This window comes from Eucalyptus grandis, chromosome 5 (genome assembly GCF_016545825.1).
Source record: "Eucalyptus grandis isolate ANBG69807.140 chromosome 5, ASM1654582v1, whole genome shotgun sequence".
Classification (NCBI taxonomy): domain Eukaryota; kingdom Viridiplantae; phylum Streptophyta; class Magnoliopsida; order Myrtales; family Myrtaceae; genus Eucalyptus; species Eucalyptus grandis.
This window is the reverse complement of record NC_052616.1, coordinates 49,345,912-49,353,506: the sequence shown is the minus strand read 5'-3', so window position 1 is coordinate 49,353,506 and position 7,595 is coordinate 49,345,912. Positions and strand designations below refer to the sequence as shown.

The 7,595-nt window shown below is 42.1% G+C and overlaps 1 long non-coding RNA gene across 1 annotated transcript; it reads left to right on the top strand.

Annotated features, from left to right (window-relative positions):
* Nucleotides 1–3,310: 3,310 nt before the first annotated feature.
* LOC108959704 lies at nt 3,311–5,933 on the top strand. The gene is made up of 2 exons (XR_005550778.1): nt 3,311–3,543; nt 4,687–5,933. It is a non-coding gene; the product is annotated as an uncharacterized LOC108959704 (long non-coding RNA).
* Nucleotides 5,934–7,595: the final 1,662 nt, after the last annotated feature.

Sequence of the window (7,595 nt, the reverse complement as noted above, 5' to 3'; positions counted from 1 at the left end):
CTTCATTGTACTCGCTTTGCTTAAAAACTGATGTCACCGGCTAAAGGAAACAAATAATAAAAAAGGGAGTTGCCACCAATCTTTTACCCGGTATGATTGGCCACCGAAACTTTGTTTAGAGTGCATGGATTTGGGAATTGATCTTGCTAAGGGAAGGTGTTCGCATCCCTATCGCACTTGTTTTATGAATGTTACCTTGATTATTTCTTTTGTAAGATATTATTATTAATGCTTAAAATAAATGTATATATAATAGAAAAGCTATTGACCAAAAAGTCAAAAAATTTGAGCACGACACTAATGAAACTATAATAGAAGGAAAAAGAAGGATCAAAACCAAAAAAATAATTCCAATAAAATAACTATATTTTATTCCCAAGTCCACGCAACATGACAAATTGAGCTTCAAAAGATGTAAAATCAACAAATAGTAGACTATGTTCAATGTAGAACATGTATATGATAACATTCCGTCCTCCCTAAATCAGAAGAAATTATTAAACAAACGACATCCAACAAACTTGGTACACAAACACAATACGATTATAGGAACTTCAAAATCAAACTAAACTTCGGAAACTGGTACGCCGTTGAACAGTTGAACAATCTCTTGAAGCCAGTCGGGAACTTGTGCAAGCAAACCGGATGACGCCAAAGCAAACAGTAGCAAGCAAATATTGACGATAAGCCACATAACTAGAGACAAGCTCGTCCAAAGAAGCAACTCAGCTCCGAGCATCCCAAAAATGATGTACAAATATTTGTATATAATGTTTGGACTCGTGGGCCCGGTCACTTGGATTAGTGTTATAAAATAGATAACTTCGCATATGACGTATAACTGCAAAACTGTGTGACTCAACGCATTGGTAGGTTGCGAATTGAAATGCATGATGGTGAGCAGTTGAAACGAGGTTAAGCCAATATGAAACCTCTTGGTGAAGTCAAAACTTTCATGTTGCTGTTGATGTGGTGGTTACTCATTGTCCCTATAGCGAATCAAGAAAGAAAATGATCGAAAGAGAAATGGATTCCAAAGATGGAAAGAAAGAAAAATCAGCTACTTAATCATAGCTCTAAGTAGAGTTTTTAAGAGCATATTCACACGAATGAGTCACAAACCTTTGGGGTATCTCTATTTGATCGGCCATGTTATGGAGCAGGATTCGCAGACTACTTCTTCGACCAAAGGTTGTCCACCTCGCTTGAAAGAATTCTGATTCGGAGCTTTTGTTTTGTGTATGGAAGTGTTTGAAGCGAAGTGAAAGGGCTTTGCTTTATGAATTGCGTTTTATGGAGAAAGAGGGAGGGAGGTGACCCTATTGTTTTCCCAGGAGGCGGACTTGACTTTTGCAAGTGTCGAATTCCAGAAATCTAAATAGTGTTCCCTTCCCATGATCAACGGTTTCGATTTGATTTGAGGTGAGAGGTGAGGACAAAGAAGGTGATCCCCACCTTACCACAGGTCAAAAAGCCCTCGGGCTTTGTCCTCACCCCACCTTACCACAGGTCAGAAAGCCCTCGGAAAGCCCGTTGCCTTTTTCCTCACCTGTGGTAAGGTGGGGATCACTTTCTTTGGCTGCGTTTGGTCAAAGCATTTGCAATGGACTTTTGAGTCCAACGTCTGAATCGAAAGCCCAAAGCTACAGGGAAAATCGGTGTGTTTGGTAAAAAAATTTTGCAAATGGACTTTGAGTTAAATAGGCGTTTGGTAAAAAAACTTTTGTAAGGGGCTTTGATGGGTATTGTGTGTGTGTGTGTATATATATATATATATATATATATATATATATATATATATATATATATATATTTTTTTAAATTCGACTAAACCCTTCGCCGGACCGGCGAAAGTCGCGCCGCGGCGAGCCAGATCTGGCGCGGCGGCCCGTCGGTGAGGTCGCCCAAGGTCGGGCGACCTCCGCGAGGGTCGGGCGACCCGGCCAGAGGGCCGGAGGTCGCCCGACCTCGGGCGACCGGGGTCACTGACCCGGGGCCGCGAGACCCAGTGTGACCGCCGCTGGGTCTCGCGGCGCAGCGGCCCTCGCCGTCGCGCGACCCTCGGCGAGGGTCGCGTGACCCCCGAGGGGCCGCGGAGGTCGCTCGACCTCCGCCCGGGTCTCGCGGCCCCCCGGGTCGGCGACCACAGTCGCCGAGGTCGGGCGACCTCGGCGATGGCCGCCGCGCCAGATCCGGCTCGCGGCGGCCGTTGCCCTTCGTCGGTTCGGCGAAGGGCTGCCCCTTTTTCATTTTAAAAATAAATAAATGCGGGGGCAATGGTGGGTTTTCAAAAAAATTTTGGGGGTAGAATAGGAAATAAAACTTTCGTTAAATGGAAGCCTCCAGCATTTCCAAGGGGAGGCTTTTATTTGAAAGCCCTTCAAGGAGGTTGCCAAACACCCCATTTTTGGGTGAAAGACTTGGGGCGTGGATGGGCTTTCTAAATGCCCATCCAAACGCACCCTTTGTCCTCACCTCTCACCTCAAATCAAATCGAAACCGTTGATCGATCCAGATTGAAATGGAGGGGCGGAAACCCCTTTTGATAGATTTGACCATCGACCCCTCCTAAGACCCCTCTTATTAGATTTGAGCAGTGACCCCTCCTATTTTGTCCTCACCTCAAATCAAATTGAAATAATTACTGGGTAGCTACCCTCTAATGTGGAAGAAAAAAGGTGGGGATTTAAATCTCCACCTTTAATTAAGTGGAGAAAATTTAGTTTAGGTGTTAGATTTTAACTCCATGCCCTGCGAGTTCTAGACCGATCAAAAAAAAAATCGGAACAGTTGATCAACGATTTTGATTTGAGGAGATCCAACGCCCGGCTTTTCTTCTCAGGGATTGAGATCGAATTAAACCGATCCGTCCGGTGATTAAGATTAACCTTGCCTGCACGCCTTCGTTCGGTTCACCCAGCGGACGGACGATCGCCGCCCTCGTCCCTTCACCAATCTCCGCCCCTCGGGTCCCTTGGCTGCCATAGCTCCGTCGTGCTCAGCCGCTTCAGTTGAGCTCTCCGCCTCCGCGGCGAAGCTCCGTCCCCTTTTCTTTGATCGTCCTCCTTCGCGCCCCTATCTAGGTAGCTCTCTCTCTCTCACTCTCTCCACATTCACATTGTAACCAGCCTCACGGAGTTTTTCTTTTTGGAGCTTGGCGTTTGGCTGTAACAGGCGTATATGCAGGAAGAAGAGCCTGCGGAAGTAGTATTAGGAACAATGAAGGAAGGAATTAAAGAAGGGGAAGAAGGAAGATGAAGGAAGAGTAGTGGAATAAGGTAAAGGAGAAGAGGAAGACGAGGAGGAGGAGGAGGAGGAGGAGGAGGAGGAGGCTTGGCCGTCGGATTCAGAAATCGAGACCGCGTTGGAATGGTTGGACTTGAAAGACGGCGGAGAAGCAGGGGACGGAGCCTTCGCTCCCGATTCCCGACGCCGGAACGCTCATGGGAGGGCTTCACACGCGTGCCCAGTCGTCCATGCTCCAACCCCTGTCCAATCGGAGCCAAAAAACTCTCCACTCGTATCCGCACTTCCCCTTTGGAGGTTCTAAACTTCTTCTCTCTCGTTGCTCGACTATCCTTTTTATGTATTTCACTTAACTAATTCACAATGCCTGTATGTAGTTTGTAGTTCAGAGGGATGCTTGATTCTTGTATGTTGCCAACTCCCTTGCACCGATCTATAGTTTGCCTGAGGATAAATTTTGACGTCTCCTTTCTTTCGTTGGGGATTAGAGATTTTCCTTTTATGATTACAACATGTTTGGCTTGCCTGAAATGCCTAAAATCACGGTTCTCTTTCTTTTCCGGTTTAAATTGAAGGCGATAGGAAGGGATGTTTTAACTTTGCTTTATGGTTTTGTGGGAGAAAAATGTGGCAACATCGTTACAGCAAGATTAAAACTTGAAGCGTAGGGTCAGCATCCTTAATGAGTGGTGAAAACGGGTTGGATTCTCAATCTGTCTTCTTTGGTAAAACAACGGGGAGGAATTATTTAAAATATACAAGGATTGGTTTCTGTTTTTGGTGGCTTTCCTTTTGAAGAGGCTTGGATAATCTAGTGATTAGTTTTTTACCGATGTAGTGCGACTAGAGCAATATGCTGCTCAGAATGGTTGCCCTCCTAGATTACACAGTTTTGTTCAATTACCTAAGAGGCTAAGACATATCATTGAAGTTCCTAAATCCTGCCTTTAGGGTGATGAGAGATTATCGATGGGCTTCACTAGCATTTTCGACAATTGCTGTGTTGAGTACTGATGCATATTGCATATCGAGTAGCAATGCTTGAAACAGACACCTTGTCTGCCCGAGCTGTACTTGCTGTAACAGTCAAATAAACGACACTCGTGAATCTCCTTTTACTGTCTCCTCGTATCAGCTGTCTCAACTTTTGAGTTTCACCAACCTCCATAATTGTGGTAGAACTTCATAAGAAATTTCAATTTCCAAAACTTTTCCACTTTTCACAGGAAAAGAAATGCTGAGTTCATGCTGTCATCAATTTGGTTCGCACATTAACAAAGCTATTTTAGATCTTGGTGCTTTGTTTTGGGTTGGAACTTTTTGATACTTGAATAAGCATGTATTGATATATAGCATACTAGTACTATATCTACAACTTCCTTCTGCACCTAAACATGTTTTCGTGGACGCTGATATGAACTGTATGAATGAATACTGCAGGAGAGGAAGTGAAGGGTGAAGCATGAATGTTGGCATTTTCACCACAGTGACAGCTTCAATTTGAGAAAGTGCGCGGGGATATGGCAATTGGTAAAATTAAAAGTAATGAGAAGGCTGACTGTGCAACTGTCAAGCAGCTAAAGTACATTTTTGGGAAAAAGATTGATAAGTTGAATGCTAAATGTCTGGTAAAATATTTCCACTTAAAGTCTCCATGCTGCAGTTGTAACAACTGCCACAATAAGGTCTCTTTATACTAAGAGTAATCTGCTGCTTGATCATCTCAAGACATTATGTCCCCTGTAGATGTATGTCCATTTTGAAGATCTATTAGAATTTTCGTCAATTTCTTCATTGGCCTCCTTCCTCTTGCTTTGCACCTCTATCCCAGGGTCAAATCTTTTGTATTTGGCATGAAGCATCATTGGTATTGATTTTCCAAATTTGTCATGCTTCATGGATATACGATAACAAATATAGTTACTTTTATTTAATCATCAAAAGTTATGAAGTTGAAACGAACCCTATTGCAAGCTTAATCTGTCTCTTTCCTAAATCATTATTTGAGCTTGACGTGATCATGGCCGGGTAAACAGTCTGATGGGTGTATGCATTGGTTCATGTCCCCTCTTGTAATTATGTCCCAGAAGATAGATCACTTCTAAAAGTTATTACAGTTATAGTGACCCAACCCGACTTCTAAAAGTTATGAAGCTATGGCAGCATCTCATATAAGTTATCACGGAATTGTTTATACGGTTGTGCAGGCCATTGATTAGAGGACTCGGATGTTTCTCTTCAAGATGTCAACCGTCAATTATTTAATGATATAAATGGTTGCATCTACACTGGCAAAGAAGTGTGTTATCATCTACAGTGAGCAGTACTCGCTGCTTTCTTTTTTCTATCAATTGAATGTGGGCAGAACTTCATCACATCATTGTTATAATTTCACGAATTTACTTGTGATTTGTTCATATTTTTGCCAGTAGAGTGCATGGTCTTTTGACCCTATTGTCACTCTGACTTTTGTAAATGTCTATCATGCATAAAAATCTGACAGGCAAGAACTGGCAATCAAAGTTTACAAGACTTCAGTGCTCGTGCTCAAGTAGGTGTGATAGTCTTAAGTTGTTTGCAAGGCCTCTCCACAGGTGTTTGAAAGTGCAGTACTGCATTTACTACATTTTTGTGAATTTATTCTTTCTAGATTAATGATTAATATACAGGTTCTGTTTTTTCTGATAGCAGTCACTGCTAGATTGTGGGGAATGTTGACATATTTTGTCTGATACTTTTTGTTTCTTAGGAGCTACTATTAGTTCTTTTCTTTATTATTTAGCTGAAAGGAGCTATTCTTAGTTTGCAATGTGATTTATCTTCAATTATACAATGTGTGATGTTTTGTGGATTTAGTTTATGGTAGTTTTCATTTTTCTTTTCCCTGTGTTCGTTATTGTATGATTTTTCTTCCATTGTGGGATGAGGCCATGGACACAGCCTCATCAATGTAAAAGAGTTACGAATATGAGATCTCAGGCCTGCTCTGTGCCAGGAAAAAATTCTCAACGATATCTGCCTAACCAATTTCTGTTCTTTCTTGCATCTCGCTCTGCTCCAATATAACGGGCTCTCTTGATGCTTTTTACCTCATTTGTAAGGATCTTTAATTCTTCTGGATTAAAGCCTATCTCGTCGAGTCATTGAAGTTGTTCTTCTGCTACCAAACGTTCTTAATATTATGCTTTCTCTTTCAATATCATATACTGAAGACAACAGACTAGGTGAAAAATGTGGAATAAGATGTGATTCAGATAACTAGTGGGAAGGACACCGGAGACATGTGCTACATGACTATTGCCTGGTTATAAGGCTCTCATGAAGGAGGACAATTATGCTATAGAAAAGCTTACCAATCTTGGCGAAAATTCTAAAGCTCGCTGTAGTAAGTCTAAGTCTGATACAGATGTAGATGATTCAGAAGGAAATGAGTCGGCTTCCCAAACTAATGTTGGATAAATTTAATTTACCATATGTGGAGATGGCTTTGTACTTTTCAGCAGCGGCCCAGTTATAGCTGAGAGCAAAGTGAGAGGGATGAGTTTGTACTGTCTTGTTTGGTATTAGGGTACCGTTATTAGATGATGTCGGTATATGATTCCAAGGTAAATCGTATAGCAGCTTCTGTTTTTCCCCTCTTTTCGGCTAGTTATTACAAGGAAGGGGGTCTCGGTAGGAGTTGGCTATGACCTAATTGAGTCTTGGTTCCAGTCTATCAACGGTTAGGTACCTTCCGTGATTTTATTATATTGGTTTCAAACACTTCCGGGGGTGAGAAAATGAATAGATTCTATCTGTTTGATTGAGAATACTTGGCTGGCCTAGTTTGGCATTGCTATACCATGAGATTAAAGGCCTATTGCTTTACTGAGGTGAGGGTCAAAGGCCAGGAGTTGATGAAGCATTGTTTTGGGACACCGATACCAATTGCCTTTTGTTCTTTCTTGTGTTACCCAACCCCAATGACTGTTTAGGCGGGGATCAAAGACTGGCTATGCTTTCAAAAGACGAACGCTGTGCCTAAATCAGTATTAACAAAGCATCTATGCTTCTAATCTCTTGTTTTCAGCGATTAAGCATCGTGTGATGGCTAGTGGAGAAAGTTCATTGTCCCTCGGGAACGAGTCTCGTAACGATGAATCTTACTGTGTTTTGAGAACTTTTTAAGTGTTTGCTTGTGACAAGTTATGATGGGAGAATGGTCAATGAGAGGATATAATAGGCCACGGGGTGCCAATGTATAATTATCACGAATTTGGTTTTTATTGCAATTGTAGTTATAATAGCCATAAATCCATGCAATATAGAACAAAAGGATAACCACCACACTTTGATAGCTGTGAGACCTA